The 17,925-nt window shown below is 37.3% G+C and overlaps 1 long non-coding RNA gene across 1 annotated transcript in view; it reads right to left on the minus strand.

Annotated features, from left to right (window-relative positions):
- Positions 1 to 3,844: 3,844 nt before the first annotated feature.
- The window catches only part of LOC133260339 (uncharacterized), a 54,142-nt gene continuing 40,061 nt past the window's right edge, over positions 3,845 to 17,925 (minus strand). The window contains exons 3-4 of the long non-coding RNA XR_009740762.1: positions 6,177 to 6,245; positions 3,845 to 4,375 (exon numbers count right to left, since the gene is read on the minus strand). This is a non-coding gene — a long non-coding RNA (uncharacterized LOC133260339). The remainder of the gene's footprint in view (positions 4,376 to 6,176; positions 6,246 to 17,925) is intronic.

A 17,925-nucleotide genomic window follows, 5' to 3' on the forward strand; every position in this document is an offset into this window, starting at 1 on the left:
CTCCTTTGTATGCATACACTGTCATGGTGAATTAAAAGACAGTAGGTCTCAGACTTGATCAAGCTTGGCTTCTAATTCTGCCTATGCTATTTCCCAGATGAGTCATATGAACACATTGCTGAACTTTCCTGAGCTTCTGTTTGCTCTTTTATACATTGGTGATAAAAATAGCAAAATGAGGAGTTACTTTTTTAAAAAGTAGCACATAGTAGGCTAGTAGGTATTCAACAAATGCTCATCTTGTCTTTCCCCTTCCAATAAACTCATCATGTATTTAAGTCTATATTGACTTATGGTTTTACTGTGATAATACCCATAATTATGATAATACCTCCCATACCATGGTAGCATTTGTAAAGTGTTTTCAAGTTTGCTATCTTATTCAATCATGACCTAGATATTGATAGCATTGCTTTAACCAAATTTTACAAATGAGGGAATCAAGTCTGGAATGGCAACATGACTTGAGGAGGGTCAAGAACAAGAGCTCTGGGACCCCACTGCTCATGGGAATACTAGGCCTTGCTCTATAACCTCAGGCAAATTACGTAATCACTGTGACTCAGTTTACTCATCTTTAAAACTGAGAATAATAATGGTACTTATTTAACAATGTTGGGAGAATAAGTTAATATAGTTATGTACATGCTTAGAACAATAAGTATTCAATTAATGTTATATATTATTTTTTGTTGCAAAAGAAGTTACCACTTGAGTGTTTGAGAGAATGAAATAAGGCAATAAATAAATCCATACATATAAAGTATTTGCACTCATTTCTGACATACAGTAAGGGTTCAGCAAGTATTACCTGCTATTATCGTCCCATGTGACTCAAAAGGTAAGTGGCAAAAAATGGTTTTTGACTGAGTGTCCTTGGAAGTCAAAGCTACGATGGGTCAGGAGGGAAAGGCTTGAGGAAACAGCAGTGGGAGCCCTGTTATGTGCCAAGCAAAGTACAAACATCTTTTTAGCCTTGCTTACCCACTCCAGTGTTCTTGCCTGGAGAATCCCGGGGACGGAGGAGCCTGGTGGGTTTCCATCTATGGGGTCGCACAGAGTCGGACACGACTGAAGTGACTTAGCAGCAGCAGCGCTCTATTGTCCCAACAATCTTATAAGACATAGAGTCATAACAGAGATTTTGGAAGTTCTGATACATTTTCCCTACAGTTTCTAATCCTCACACAGGAAAAAGATAGGTTGTTTTATTAACTTCCTGTAATAAAGATGTGTCCAGGGAGGCTGATGAATTACTGCCCCACCTGCCTCTCTTACTCAATGCTCTGCATTAACAGTCTGGTTCACACCATCTGCCAGGTCTCCATCCCCACTCGCTACAACCACGACAGAAAAACGCAAGCTTCTTTTCTATGTAAATCAAGCTTTGACTCCCTGACTCCAGTGCATCTGGGAGACAAACCTCCTGCTCTTTCTAGGAGCCCTCACTCAGGGTGAACTCCAATCAGAAGCTGGAAACTGGGCCAGGTGGGAGCCTTGGAGTAAAAGGTGTTTTTGTCAGAGGGAATCCATTGAAGCCAGGATTTTGTTGCTTTTGACAGGGAGACTAATTAGCCTTTAACTCTTTAACCACAACGTCCTCTTGAAGTATGGAGAGGAAATTAACCACCGGCGCTCAGAGCCACATGGAAGAAATTAAAGCAATGTCCGCCTTCACTAATCTTCTTTCAAGGCAAAATAGTAAATATGCATTATATTTAACAATTGTGTTTCCCTGGAGCTAAGGATGGGTTTCAGTGAAAATAAATGCTCTGTAATGTGTCTCGGAATGCTACCCTGGAATTGCAAATAGAGTCTTTTGCCCTCAACCCCAGCAGAATGAACTGTATAATGACAAGGACCAGGATCAATAAATAGGGCCTGATTTGTTATCCAGGATTTATAATTCATCATTGCTTGCAAAACGGAAGCTTGATTAGGTGTGAAGATCACTTTCCTAGTTTGGCTCTTTTCCAGTCTTCAGTGCTGGCTTAGACAGAGGCCAGGGTTGTATAAGGCTCAGAAGAAATGGCATTGTCCTGGTGGTATCAGGGACCTATTGCACATTCCATGTTTGTATCATGGCAACCTTCATTTAGTTCATCATGTGTGTTTGTAATATATGTTCATCATAGTTTATTCATATACATCCATGGTACATAATTTATTCTTTTATATATAGTTTATTCATATTGGTAAATATATATTTGTCTAGGTAAACATGTATGTTTATATGAACATATGTTTATATCTGGTGTGTGTATGTGTATATATGTATATATATTCCTGGATGTGGGAATGAGTTGTAGAAGTTAGTTTATTTATAGCCTCATGAAGTCACTAGTGAAGTCATTGTTTGCTAGAGCAAAAACGGGGACTCAGAGATACTCAGAGCTGAGGGGTTTTTCAAATGCAGTCCCCAAAGGCCTGGAGTTCTGTAAAGGAGCTACAGAAAGATACGCATTTAGATGCATTTGTATCTAAGTTTGAAGCCTAGCCGTGGCACTCACTAACTTCATAACCCAGAGCAAGCTTTCTGCCTCTGTATAATGGGCATGGTAACAATTTTGTTATAGGGATGTCATGAGTCTTCCATGAGTTGATGCATGTAAAGTATGTACCACAGAGTTGGAATATGATAAGTGATCAATGAATATTAGTTCTTACTATGTACCTACAACTCTGTTTCTCTATGACCATGATTAAATATCAGTATTCCTGGAAGATTATGCTTGAAATAAACTTCTCATTTTCTAAGAGATTTTTAAAAACTTACTAATCCTGTTTAATATACTGTAGTATATATGTAAGGAAGATTAAGCTCAGAAAGTGGAGGTGACACTGTCAAGGTCATTGAAAGACTGTGGTCTGTTGTTAAGAGGAAGATTCCAGGAAGGATTTGGGCTTGTTGGTTTAACCAAAGCTCACTGGGACTGGTTAAGAGGTTATCGAATAAAGGAGACTCGAACTTAGTCTGTATACTGACACTAGCCTCCCCAGTCTCCACTCAGGTATGAAAGCGTGCACGCACACACACACACACACACTCCCCACAAAGTCACATGCATACACATGAACAAACATGTACACATATACTCACTGATTCACATGCAGACGCACATGTGATCTGGGTGCAGACCCTTGTGTTGGTTGGTCAGTTGTGTCCGACTCTTTGCAACCCCATGGACTATATAGCTGCCAGGCCCCTCTGTCCTTGGAATTTTCCAGGCAAGAATACTGGAGTGCGTTAAAATTTTCTTCTCCAGGGAAATTTCCCAACTGGGGATAGAACACGGGTGTCCTGCTTCACAGGCAGAGTCTTTACCATCTGAGCCATCAGGGAAGCCCTTGGTAAGCTGTTTATTTTCCCCTTCTGCCTTGTATTCTGTAAACTTTCAGGCATATCACTCATCAGATTGATCTTGTCATGCATGGTGGGACAACTCTACCAAACCAATCAGTGTGCCCAGCATGCCCACCTCCCTGATTCTCCCTACTACAATAAGCTGTTTACAAGTATTATTTCCTTTAATTCTGGTCTGGTAGAGAGTGGACACATATGATTTTTCTATAGGCACGGAATCTCAAATTCATAAAAGTTAAACAAACTGCCCAAATCCATGGGGTCGCAGAGTCGGAGATGACTGAGTGACTAAGCACAACACAGCACATGCTGAGATTTAAAAACAGTTTTGTGTCACTTCAAAGACCATGCTTTATTCCAGAATTTTGTAAGTTGAGATCCCAATTCATTAATTGATCAAGGTTGCTCAGTTAAATGGGTTTCAACCAGCATCTACAATAATAAAAACAGAATGAAAGGAAAAAAAACAAAACACAAGGGTGCCTCACAGAGTATTATTTTGTAACACTTAAGTACATGTGCATGGGTTTATGTGTTTAGAATAGGCATATAAAATAATTTTGAACTGTAAGTCTCAATTAGAAAAGGTTGAAAGTTAGCGCCTTATTAATCCATATTGCCAGGGACAGTCCGGTCATTTGGCGGCAAGCTTCCCTGGCACCCTCCAGGCAGAATAAAATGCTCTGTATGTGTTCCCACAGCACACTGTACGTTCCTATCTTATAGCCCTAACCAACGTGCACTTGGGTTTTCTCCCCAAAGCATGGCCACATGTATATGGAGGCTTTCCTACTGTGTTTTTTCCTCTCCGCCTCTCCATGCCTCCTGGAGCACCTTGGGGAGATGGACACCGGATGAGTGTTTATTGCTTTGAATTTGATACAATTGAAAAGCTGAGCCATGTGTCAATAAAAGCTAAATGCTCCAGGTTCTCCATCTCCTAGATTTCTCTCTTTTATGACCTAGCTTGAGATCATTTCATTCTTCTTTAGTACCTACAGCAATAACAGGCTGAGGAAAAAAATAAAGACAAAAGAGAAAAAGAGGAAGGTTTAGAATTAATCATTTGGGTAAGATGCCAAAAAACAGAGAAACAAAACTATTTACTAAGTATATGTTTTGATATAAAGGGGATACAAATGACTTTTATCCAAATGATCACAGGCCCACCAACTGTCTAAAGTTAATAATTAATAACTGAGTGTAATTGGTTATATTCAGAGGTTATATCCAAGGGATACACTTGAGATAATGTTAACAAGGAGAAAAAGAAAAAAAAATGAGAACTTTCCACTCCCATTTCCTGTGCTATCCTTTGGCCAAACACAGAAAGCCAGCCTAAACGCTGCCTCCTGAGGCGAGAGAGAGTTTGACTGCAACTTTCTGGTTGTTTATTGTTGTTTTATTAGTCTCCATTTTCACACGCTTCGGCAGAAGGGAAACGGAAACGCTGAGTACCCTGTGCACATTCTCATGAGAAGAAGCCACAACAAACGCTGATACAGCAGAAGTCCCTGGGGCCATATCTTCCCTCGCTCCATGTAGGAGGAACATGCTTGATGACATCTTCTCAGATGAACAAGGAGTTTTTAATTTGGAATCAGCGTTGACCAACCAGGCTTTGGAAAATAAAGCATTTTATCACTTGGTTGAGGACATAATCCACAGGGCTGACATGGATTCATTGTACAGACTTTTCAGAGAGCATCACTTTATACAGTCTATTGTCTATTATTATTAATCACTGTATTGTCTCATTATCTACTGTTATTATTTACATGGCTCTGATTCTGTGAAAGGGTGTGAAAATGGTGAATAATAAACAGTAACAAGGTTAGGTCTGCAAGCCTTGTCAGAACTTAGAGGGTAACCCCTCAGGGCAGATGGATGGGGCTGGGGTAGACCTGTGACTCTGTAGAATATTTCACACTTTGTGAAATACAGCACTGCAAGTTTATAGAATTTAATCAAATAAAATTTGTGATTATACAGAAAGTATTTTCATTCAAATCTCAAATCCTTCATTATTTTAATCTATGGACTTGGCTTCTTTTTATAAGAGAAAAGTACTAGTTTGAATTAAATTTGTGATGACCTTGGGAATATAATGATGTCAGAGCACATCCTTCCTTCCATCTCCCCATGCAATGAGTCACTACCTCCCAACCCAGGTTGACTCTTCCCCTTCTATCCTGATCACTAGGTTCTTAGTCCAGCCTCTATACTCTTTCAGATACTTTTCTCAGTTTCTCCAGACAAAGGATCATGAGGAGGAAATGGAAAAGTGTGTTCCTGGCCATTGAAAGCGGGATGGTTAACACTTAAATAAAATGCTAATTAATTTTACGCAGTATTTGAGGCTATTAAAAATATTAGAACCAGGAAAGTGGCCCATGATAAATCCAGACAGAAAAGTAAGATTCAGAACAGTTGTTTAGTATGGTCCTATTACTATAAAAATAAATAGCCACCCGCATACTTTATGTGTGTGTATATATGTGCTATTATGGAAGCTATGTATCTTTGTGTGTATGTAAGATTAAAGGGGGTATAAAGTTAGACCCCTAATTTCAACTAAACATACATATGTTTAGGAAAAAGTTTAGAAGTAATCCATATACATAATAATATCTATGTTAGAGTGGCAGAGTCTGGACGTTATTCTCTTTTTGTTTCAAATACAATCTTACTACTTTTATGATATACAGATGAATTATAGATAAAATATTGATATATAGATGAGAGAGATTTAAGTAAGGATTAACTGTACAACTATAGACATACTCTTAATGTGTCTAGGACTCAAATTTACCTTTTTGCCACATGAGGTTGTAGGCTAAAAGATCTCCATATTTTCATTCTCCTGGGATGATTCCTGATTCTGTGGATAATAGGAGTGTATTATAACTAATTCTCTGATTCTAGATTAATTTTATTTTTACTAAAAGACATTCCCTGTGTATCATGGGAGAAAAAAGTCATGGACATTCTTACTCACTGAATGCTGCATGGAATAGTTAAGGTATTTCAGAGAAACACTCAAGTTATAGTTAGCACACACACTAATAGTCTTTTTAAGAACTTGTGAGCTGATTGGGTTATATATGCCATATCTACAGAGAGACCCTAATTATAATTGGATGGCCTTTGTCATGGACTGTGGTAACAGCTCTAATAGACAGATTAGCATCAACATGTTAATAACTCTTGGGAGTTGATGGTAAAGCAATTAAGCCTTTGGAATAATCTTAGGAAGGATGGATCTCTCTATGTATTTCTCCTGTTTGAATGCTCTGAGACATATACAGCAAAATTTATCATGAAATGCAATGTCCTGTTTACACTTATGACTTCAGGCCCTAGTATTCAATGACATGAAAGTTATAATGAAATTTCTCAGTCCCTCGAACTTGTCAAACCTCTATGCTTCTGCATGCAGGAGCATACTCACTCAGCCCAGACTGCTTCCACATTCATTTTGCTGCTGATAAACTTTCACCCTTTAATAGAAACACTGTAAAGCTAACACATTTCTATGTATCCTTGCATGCTTAATGAAACATAGCCTTGTCTTCAGAGCACTTTCTGAGCTCCTCCTCCTCTCCATCCCTTCAAGTCCCTGCATTTTGTTAGTGAACCATCCTACTTTATCCTAGCATTTTGTTAGTGAACCACCATCATTATCCATTTCCTTCACTCTATTCGGAGCTTCATAAGGAAAGAGACCACATTTCCTTGTTTTCTCAATTCTATGTCAGTTCCCAACATATGCCAGGTACTCAAGAACACACTTTCAAAAAATATGCATTTTCATATAAAATGAGATTAAATGTCCTATGTATTTACATGATATGCATTTAATTTATATATACATACAAACTCATAGAAAAAAGACAAGCAAAATAAAGCAACCACATATCACTGAAATATAGTAAATACATCAAGTATTTATTAGCTCAGTTCAATGCACAGTCCAAAGCTCACACTAGCTGACTTTTGCCCAACAGAAACAGAGGAGTTGAAATAAATGCCATATTTGGAATAATGTTCTGCTTATTTGGATTTTGCAAGAATCCTCAAAACTGGCTAGATAATCATGGCATCTTAGAAACGTGTAATGATTTTCCCTACTCTCAAACTTCATCAATACACTGTGAAACAATTCTTAGGCACCACGATTTCCTCACAGTTTAATGGGCTTTGGGGGAGAAGGCTTTCATTATTAAGTCCTATTTTAACCTTCCCATCCAAGATTTAGACAAGGTGTACTGGTGCTCTTGCCTGGAGAATCCCAGGGACGGGGGAGCCTGGTGGGCTGCCGTCTGTGGGGTCGCACAGAGTCGGACATGACTGAAGTGACTTAGCAGCAGCAGCAACTGGTGTCCACAACCTCCGCCATGTCCTGTGATGGAAGTCACCCCTCCCCACCAAGACCACATTGTTAGAACTTTTCTCCCTGTTGTAGACCAAGTCATTCCCTCACCAGATAAAGAAGAGAGAAGCACTGCTGGATGTTAATTCAGTCTCCAAATCATTAGCAAGACCAAAAAAAACAAACAAACAAACCTCATGGAATTTTTGCCTTTACAGCTAACTCCTCCAAGTAATCATTCTAGGGTATTGGCGATTCAATTTGTGAGTAGAATTCTGTCTCTCAAGTGGAAGATAAAGTAAGATCCATTTCCAGACAGCAGGCCTGAAATGAATACCCTGTAGATGGGAATGCTCTGTCCTCAACCAGGAGAGCAATGCAGAAGCTAAAATAAGATTTCCAACTTTCACATGCTTTGAGAGGGGGAAAAATTAACATTAAATGTGATTTAACTTTTTAAAAATATATGCAACATTGGAAGCATGAATGTGCATATATTCTTAACTCTTTTTTGTCTGTGAACATTTTTATCATGATGCATATATTAAACTTTATCTTATTTCAACAGGGGCAACGTTTACAGTGTCATGATATTAAAAACAGTGACAAGCAAAGGGTAAATGGGAAATGAAGATAGGAAAAAATGAGAAAGGGTCCTAGAACCAGACATGTGACTCACATACAAACTATATACCATAGAGTTTCCCTGGTGGTTCAGATGGTAAAGAATTAACCTGCAATGCAGGAGACCCAGATTCAGTCCCTGGGTTGGAAAGATCTCCTGGAGAAGGGAATGTCTACCCACTCCAGCATTCTTACTTGGAGAATCCCGTGGACAGAGGAGACTGGAGGGGTACAGTCTAGAGGGTTGCAAAGAGTGGGACATGACTGAGTGGCTAACACTATATGCCACAGATTTTCAAATGTTTCAGGAGAACTAGTGTTTCTGGGTCTGAGTTTCCTAGCATGTAATATAAAGAGGCAAATGTGGTAAGTGTGAAAATGTTGATTCTTAGCAGATAAAAGTAAATCAATAGCCAGAAGAATCCAGCTATTCTAGATATAGAGATGAGAGAGAACTTTCTCTCACCTCCTAGAGGTGACTATGTACCTGACCAGGTTTATAATAACATCTTCATATTGTACACAGAAAAAGTCTGCCACTTCTTCCCCATCAGGACACGGAGAAAAGCAAAATACCAAAAGGCCATTTCTTCTAAGTACTTTGTTATGACACTGGACAGTACCCGGTGCTTGAAAAAAAATCTATACACTGCTAGAAGCACTGTTCTGTCTCATTTGGCAAATAAATAAATAAAACAAAAAGAAAAAAATTTAAAAATATCATGGGAAAAATATGCATTCTTTTACTCACTCATTAAATACTTATGAGCTACTTCTCTGTGGTTCAAATAATACACAAATAATTTTTAACTGATCTCACTTTTTCTCAAATTCAAATGTAAAGACTCAAGCAAGTTTGGAAACCTTTCACAATATCTGAGGCATATAAGGTAGAACAGATAACCGTCAAAACCTCTTCCACTTCAAACATTCTATGATGCTGGGTGATAAAATTACCGGCAAAAAACTGAGTACATAGAATGAAGGAGTATACCTTGAGGGTGGGATTGAACAGGATTTCCTTGGACAGAATCATAGTTTTCACAGTATAGAAAGAAAAATGGCACAGTTCACCTTATTGCCTAGTATGTTGCACTGTTTTTAATCAATCTACTTTGCCAATTTATAGATTATTTTGCCTCAGAAACTAAAATTATGTCTAACATGATAGCCAGAGAAGAAGTCTAGGCCTTTTGGAGTCTGAAAGACCTGGATAGAGTTCTAGCCTTTTCATGTAATAACTATGTGATCTTGGCAATTTATTTAATCTCTGCACAATAGCAAGGTACCTCAATTGTTATGAAAGAAGCAACAATGAAAAGCACCTACAAAAGTTTAATAGGAGGGGGATTCTCATCAAATGTTTCTTTCCTTCCTTTAAAGGAGTTTTATTCTTATAAGTAGCTGATGTATATTTAAGCCTTCATTGTCTAAATATATTCTCTAAAGCTCCTTATAAGAATCTAGAGTTAATTTTAAAATTAAGAATACATATAAACGGAGGAAAATCTTATGCTTTTTCACAGCAAAGGCATTTGATTTTAGCTTCTGAAGCTGTAGTCCTTGTTAGTTCCTTGAACAGTTTCCTGAGTGAAAATATGCCACAGAGACATTTTGACCTGAGTGATATCACTTTCAACAGAACAAAGATGTTTATGTGCTGTATAGTATTTTAGCATTTGATGCTGGGAGCAAAGTTTAAGAGTTCTGAATATACATGAATATCCTAACTTCATTTACCAACATCTCCTTTGAAAAGGTGAACTTGATATGTTTTTAAATTTCATGCCCTTGGGTTTTATTAAGATGGCTTACCTGAATGGAACACATTTAAATCTACTTTATGGAGTGCAACAGTTGGGCTTGTATTCTCCCTTTTCCCTTTCTTCATCCCCTCCTCTCTTTCCTCCTCCTCTTTTTCCTATTCCTCCTTCATGCACACACAAAATTTGCTGATGGAAAGCACTTTAAGGAAATTCTTGTTTAAAAAGAGATGACTTTTAGAAAGAAAAATGAGCCAAGAAAAAATTAAAAATTTAAGGAAAAAACCCTCATTAGAAATCAAAGACTTCTAAATAGGGCATCTTTTTACTAACAGTGATGAGACTAGTGAAATTATAAAAATTTAATAGTCATGACTGTCTTACTGTGATGAAACTTGTATATTGCTTATGTCAAGGAAAACTATATAACTCTTTAGGTAAATAGCAGGGAAATGAATATGAAGAACTAAGAAGCCATTCATAATCTTTGACCTAATAATTATAAATCTAGCGATTGCTTTTTTTTTTTTTTTTTTTGGAGAATGCCAACTGTGTACCTAAACTTACGTTAGGTGCTACAAAGATGACTCAGGCAACACCTCTGTTTCAAAACACTCATATCAAAATGACTTTAAAGGCTGTTACAAGAGACAAAGAAGAATACTACATAATGATCAAGGGATCATCCAAGAAGAAGACATAACAATTGTAAATATAAATGCACTAAACTTAGGAGCACCTCAATATATAAAGCAAATGATAACAGTTATAAAGGGAGAAATCAACAGTAACAATAATAGTGAGGGACTTTAACACCCCGCTTACATCAATAGATAGATCCAGACGGAAAAAACCACTAAGCAAACGCAGGCCTTAAGCGACACAGACAGACTTAACTGTCCCAAGGATACAAGGATTCTTCAGTACGCATAAATGAATGTGATACGTCACAGTAACAAACTGAAGAATAAAAACCATATGATCATTTCAAGAAATGCAGAAAAAGCTTTCATCAAAATTCAACACCCATTTAATATAAAAACTGTCCAGAAAGTTGGCATAGGGGGAACATATCTCAACATAATAAAGATCAGATATGACAAACCATAACAAACATCATTCTCAATGGTGAAAAACTGAAACCATTTCCTCTAAGATTAGGAGCAAGACAAGATGTCCACTCTCACCACTTATATTTAATATAGTTTTGGAAGTCCTAGTCAATATCAATTAGAGATGAAAAATAAATAAAATAAATCTAAATTGGAAAAGAAGTAAAACTGTCACTGTTCACAGATGACATGATACTTAGAAAATCCTAAAGATTCTACCAGGAAACTATTAGAGCTCATCAATGAATTTGGTCAAATTACAGAGTATAGAATTAATACACAGAAGTCTCTTGCATACCTATATACTAACAAGGTATCAGAAAGAAATTAAGGAAAGAATCTCATTTCATTTTTGCACATATTTTTGTCGTAACTAAAAAATACTGTACGTTCTTCAAGAATTTAGTTTTCTAAAAATCACCTTCAAAATCCAGTTTTGAAATATAAGCCAAAGACAGCTTAGGAGCTTGTAGAGGGATAGACAGAAATACAAAACCCTGGGAAAATAATTTCTCTAGGTTTCTGATGGAGAAAATGGGAGTTTTTACATCTGCCCGAGTTTAAATGTATTTTTTTTTTTTTTACTTATTCATTTTGGCTGCACTGGGTCTTTGATGCTATGTGCAGGCTTTTTCCTAGTTGTGGTGCATGGGCTTCTCATTGCAGTGGCTTCTCTTGTTGTAGAGCATAGTCTCTAGGGTGTATAGGCTTCAGTAGGGTGCATGGGCTTAGTTGCTCCATGGCACGTGGAATCTTCCCAGATGAGGGATTGAACCCATGTCCTCTGCATTGGAAAGCAGATTCTTAACCACTGTACCCTCAGGGAAGTCCCTTAAATGTGTTTTATGGATACTAATCAAATTAAAAAAAAAAAAAAAAAGACTAGTGTTTTCAAGTCATTGGACAGGAAATCTAAAATTTTGCAAACATACTATAATCAGAGACAATATGCTGTCCTGATTATAGCTGTGTGTGTGTGTGTGTGTGTTAGTTGCTCAGCTGTGTCTGACAGTTTGCAACCCCATGGACTGTAGCCCTCCAGCCTCCTTTGTCCATGGAATTCTCCAGGCAAGAATACTGAAGTGGGTTGCCAGTCCCTTTTCCAGGGTATCTTCCCAACCCAGGGATTGAACATGGATCCTGCACTGCAGACAGATTCTTTACCATCTGAGCCAACTGGGAAGCCCCATCCCTTAGCTAAAGAGTCACAAATGTGACAAGTAGGAGGACGTGGAATGAATATGATTTCAATGGAGACACTGAAAAAGAATTAGCAGTATGCTTAATGAGGTATGTAATAACATGATAGAGAATTCTGGCAACATAAAATCTATAGATCCTCATAGGGGAAATGTCAAAGAAAGGGGAAAAAACCCGTAAATTGCTACTTCCATGTATTGTAGTTTTATTGAAAATTATAAACTCGTTTTTCTTTCCTGCCATACAATGATTGCTTTAGGGAAAGAACTACATCTTTAAGTATCAGTTAATCTGCATCATTTAATGATGTTTTTGCACATAAAATTCTTCCATTAAATGTTTCTTAAAGAAAAAATAAGGAAGGAAGGAGGGAGGGAGGGGTGGAGAAAGGGAGGGAGAACATAAAAGGAGAAATATGAATGAAAAGAAAGGAGAGCGGAGTCAATGCTAATAGAAGTTGGGGGTCCTCAGGACCTGACAGGGTTTCAGCTTTGGGACCTTGTTGTGTCCAGTTCACGCTGAATGCAGCTGGTCTCCTCAGGACCTGCTTGGAGGTAGTGCTGCTGAAGGAGAAAGTCATCCAGAGTACCCAAGACTACTGACAGTGGTGGCTACTGATAGACTCTTCCCACAGCGCTTCTTCATACCATGTGAACTCCTACAGGACAATGAGCATCACTACTTCCCTTGAACTTGATCTGGAAAGAGAAGGTAAAGAAAAGGAAGTGGAGGAGCAAAAGATCAAAATTGGAGTCTTGTCTTTATCATTATTAGTACTTAATTTAAGATCAGGAGATTGAGGCATAAAGTGATTACATGACTTGATCATCACCTTAAAGAGATCAGGATCTGAATATTTGGAGTGGTAGCACTGAATCCAAGATCCTAGACTACCAATGAACTAACCCCAGGGAGTATCAAATAGTAAGAACTCACACAAAGGACACCACTTGAATACAAGATGTGGCATTGCCCAACCACCAGTAGCACCCTGTGCAGGACACTTCATCTAAACAACAAAACAAAAATACAAACCCAATCATCAGCAGACAAGATTACCACCTCACTCAGCCTTGCCATCAGAGGAAAAACAAACAAACTAAAGGCTCACACAAATCTCACCCTATACAAAGCTTACACAAACCAGTGACCCAAACTTAGGAGGGCAGAAACCAAAAGGAACAAGGAATTCAACCTTGAAGCCTGGGAAAAGGAGACTTCAAACACAATAAGTTAAAACATAAAAAATAATGAAAAACAGAGAAGTACTACACAAATGAAGGAACACATTAGAAACACAGAAGTCCAAATAAATGAAGAGGAAATGGGCAAACAACTTGAAAAAGAATTCAGAATAATGATAGTAAAGATGATCAAAAACCTTGAAAACAAGATGCAGAAAATGCAAGAATCAATTAATAAAGACCTAGAAGAATTAAAGAACAAACATACAGAGACAAACAATACAATAACTGAAATTAAAATACTATGAAGTGAAGTTGCTCAGTCGTGTCCAACTCTCTGCAACGCCATGGGCTGAAGCCTACCAGGCTCCTCCGTTCATGGTATTTTCCAGGCAAGAGTACTGGAGTGGGTTGCCATTTCCTTCTCCAGGAGATCTTCCCAATCCAGGGATTGAACCCAGGTCTCCTGCATTATAGGCAGATGCTTTACCATCTGAGCCACCAGGGAAGCCCTTCTTCACTCTACAGAAGGAATCAATAGCAGAATAGCTGAAGCAGAAGAACAAATCAGTGAACTGGAAGATAAATGATGGAAATAACTTCTGAAAAGTAGAAAAAAGTAAAAAGAATGAAAAGAACTGAGGATAGACTCAAGACGTCTGGGACAATATCAAACACACTAACATTTGAGTTACTGGGGTCCCAGAAGAAGAAGAGAAAAAGAAAGGGTATGAGAAAAATTTTGAAGAGATTATAGTTGAAAATTTCCCCAAGATAGAAAAAGGAAATAGTCAATCAAGGCCAAGAGATGCAGACAGTCCCATACAGGATAAAGTGAAAGTGAAAGTTGCTCAATTCTGTCCAACTTTTTGCGACCCCATGGACTATACAGTCCATGGACTTCTCCAGGCCAGAATACTGGAGTGGGTATCTTTTCCCTTCTCCAGGGGATCTTCCTGACCCAGGAATCATATGAGGGTCTCTCACATTGCAGGTGGATTCTTTACCAGCTGAGCCACAAGGGAAACCCAAGGAGAAACATGCCAAGACACATACTAATCAAACTAATAAGAACTAGACACAAAGAAAGAATATTAAAAGCAGCAAGTGAGAAGCAACAAGTAACATACAAGGGAAACCCCATATGTTTAATACCTGATCTTTCAGCAAAACTCTGCAGGCCAGAAGGGAATGGCAGGATATATTTAAAGTACTAAAAGGGAAAAATCTACAACCAAAATTATTGTACCCAGCAAGGATATCATTAAAAATTGATGGAGAAATCAAAAGCTTTTCAGACAAGCAAAAGTTAAGAGAATTCAGTACCACCAAACTAGCTATACAACAAATGTTAAAGGAACTTAGTCAAGAAATACAAGAGAAGAAAAAGATCTACAAAATCAACCCCAGACAATTAAAACAATGGCAATAGGAACATATATATCAATAATTACTTTAAATGTAAGTGGATTAAATGCTCCAACCAAAAGACACAGACTGGCTGAATGGATACAAAAACAAGACCCATATGTATGCTGTCTACAAGAAACCCATTTCAGACCTAAAGACATATATAGACTGAAACTGAGGATGAAAAAACATATTCCATGCAAATGGAAAGGAAAAGAAAGCTGAAGTAGCAATCCTCATATCTGACCAAAAATACCTTAATATAAAGAAGATTACAAGAGATAAGGAAGGACACTACATAATGATCAAGGGATCAGTCCACAAGAAAGACATAACAGTTGTAAATATCTATGCACCAACATAGGGGCACCTTGATACATAAGACAAACACTAACAGATATACAAGGAGAAATTGACAGTAACACAATAAGTGTAAGAGACTTTAACATGCCACTCACACCAATGGACAGATCATCAAAACAGAAAATTAATAAGGAAACACAAGTCTTACATGATACATTAGATGAGATGGATCTCATTGATATCTTCAGGAAATTCCATCCAAATGCAGAAGAATACACCTTCTTCTCAAGTGCACCTAGAACATTCTCCAGGATAGACCACATCTTGGGTCACAAACCAAACCTCAGTAAATTTAAGATAATTGAAATTGTATCAAGCATCTTCTCTGACCACAACGCTGTAAGACTAGATATCAATTACAAGAAAAAAAGTGTAAAAAACACAAACACATGGAAATTAAAAAATATGTTTCTAAATAACATATTACTGAAGAAATCAAAAGGGAAATCAAAGAATATCTAGAAACAAATGACAATGAAAATACAACAACTTGAAATGTATGGGATGTAGCAAAAGCAGTTCTAACAGGGAAGTTTATAGCAATACAATCCTACCTTAAAAAAAAAAAAAAACAAGAAAAATATAAAATAGAATACCCAACTTTACATCTAAAATGACTAGAAAAATAAGAACAAAAACCCCAAAATTAGTAGAAGAAATGAAATCATAAAGATCTGAGCAGAAGTAAGTGAAAAAGAAATGAAAAAAAAAAAAACAATAGTAAAGATTAATAAAACTAAAAGCTGGTTCTTTGAGAAGATAAACAAAATTTATAAAACTTTAGCCAGACTCATCAAGAAAAAAAGAGAGAGGAATCAAATCAACAAACTTAGAAATGAAAAAGGAGAGGTTACAAAAGACAATGTAGAAATACAAAGGATTATAAGACTATTATGAACAACTACATGTCCTGGAAGAAATGGACAGATTCTTAGAAAAGTTCAATTCTTCCAAGACTGAACCAGGAAGAAATAGAAATTACTAACAACCCAATTGCAAGCACTGAAATTGAAGCTGTGATTTAAAAATCTCCCCAAAAACAAAAGCCCAGGACCAGATGGTTTCACCAGAGAATTCTATCAAACATTTAGAGAAGAGCTAATGCCTATCCTTCTAAAACTCTTTCCAAAAATTGCAGAGGAAGGAACACTTCCAAACTCATTCTATGAGGTCACCATCACCCTGATACCAAAACCAGATAAAGATAACACACAAAAAAGAAAACTATAGGCCAATATCACTGATGAACATTGATGCAAAAATCCTCAACAAAATTTTAGCAACTAGAATTCAGCAACACATCAAAAAGCTCATACACCATGATCAAGTTGGATTTATTCCAGGGATGCAAGGATTCTTCAGTATATGCAAATCAATCAATGTGATACACAATATTAATAAATTGAAACATAAAAGCCATATGATAATCTGAACAGATGCAGAAAAAGCCTTTGATAAAATTCAGCACCCATTTATGATTAAAACTCTTCAAAAAATGGGCATAGAAGGAACCTACCTCAACATCATAAAGGCCACATATGATAAGCCTATAGCAAACATTATTCTCAATGGTGAAAAAACATTTCCCCTAAGATCAGGAATAAGACAAGGGTGTTCTTGCCTGGAGAATCCCAGGGACGGGGAGCCTGGTGGGCTGCCGTCTATGGGGTCGCACAAAGTCGGACACAACTGAAGCGACTTAGGAGCAGCAGCAGTCCACTTTCACCACTATTATTCAACATAGTTCTGGAAGTCCTAGCTACAGCAATCAGGGAAGAAAAAGAAAGAAAAGGCATCTAGATCAGAAAAGAAGAAGATTTCACTTGTTTGCAGATGACATGATACTGTACATATAAAACTCTAAATGTAGTATCAGAAAATTACTAGAGCTAATCAGTGAATTTAGCAAAGTTGCAGGATACAAAATCAACACACAGAAATCACTTGCATTTGTATATACTAACAATGAAAAATCAGAAAGACTAATTAAGGAATCAATCCCATTCACCATTGCAACAAAAAAAATTAAATATCTAGGAATAAACTTAACTAAGGAGACAAAAGAACTGTACACAGAAAATTATAAGACACTGATTAAAGAAATCAAAGACTACATAAACAGATGGAGAGATATTCCACATTCCTGGGTAGGAAGAATCAATATTGTGAAAATAACTATACTACCAAATGCAATCTATAGATTCAGTGCAATCCCTATCAAATTACCAATGACATTTTGCACAAGACTAGAATAAAAAATTTCACCATTCATATGGAGACACAAAAGACCCTGAATAGCCAAAGCAGTCTTGAGTAAGAAGAATGGAGCTGGAAGAATCAACCTTCCTGACTTCAGATTATACTACAAAGCTGCAGTCATCAAGACAGTTTGGTACTGGCACAAAACCAGAAATACAAACCAATGGAACAAGATGGAAAGCCCAGAAACAAACCCATGCACCTATGGGTGCCTTATTTTTGACAAAGGAGGCAAGAATATACAATGGGGCAAAGACAGCCTCTTTAATAAATG

The sequence above is a fragment of the Bos javanicus genome, chromosome 14, assembly GCF_032452875.1.
Source record: "Bos javanicus breed banteng chromosome 14, ARS-OSU_banteng_1.0, whole genome shotgun sequence".
In the NCBI taxonomy this organism is placed as follows: Eukaryota; Metazoa; Chordata; class Mammalia; order Artiodactyla; family Bovidae; genus Bos; species Bos javanicus.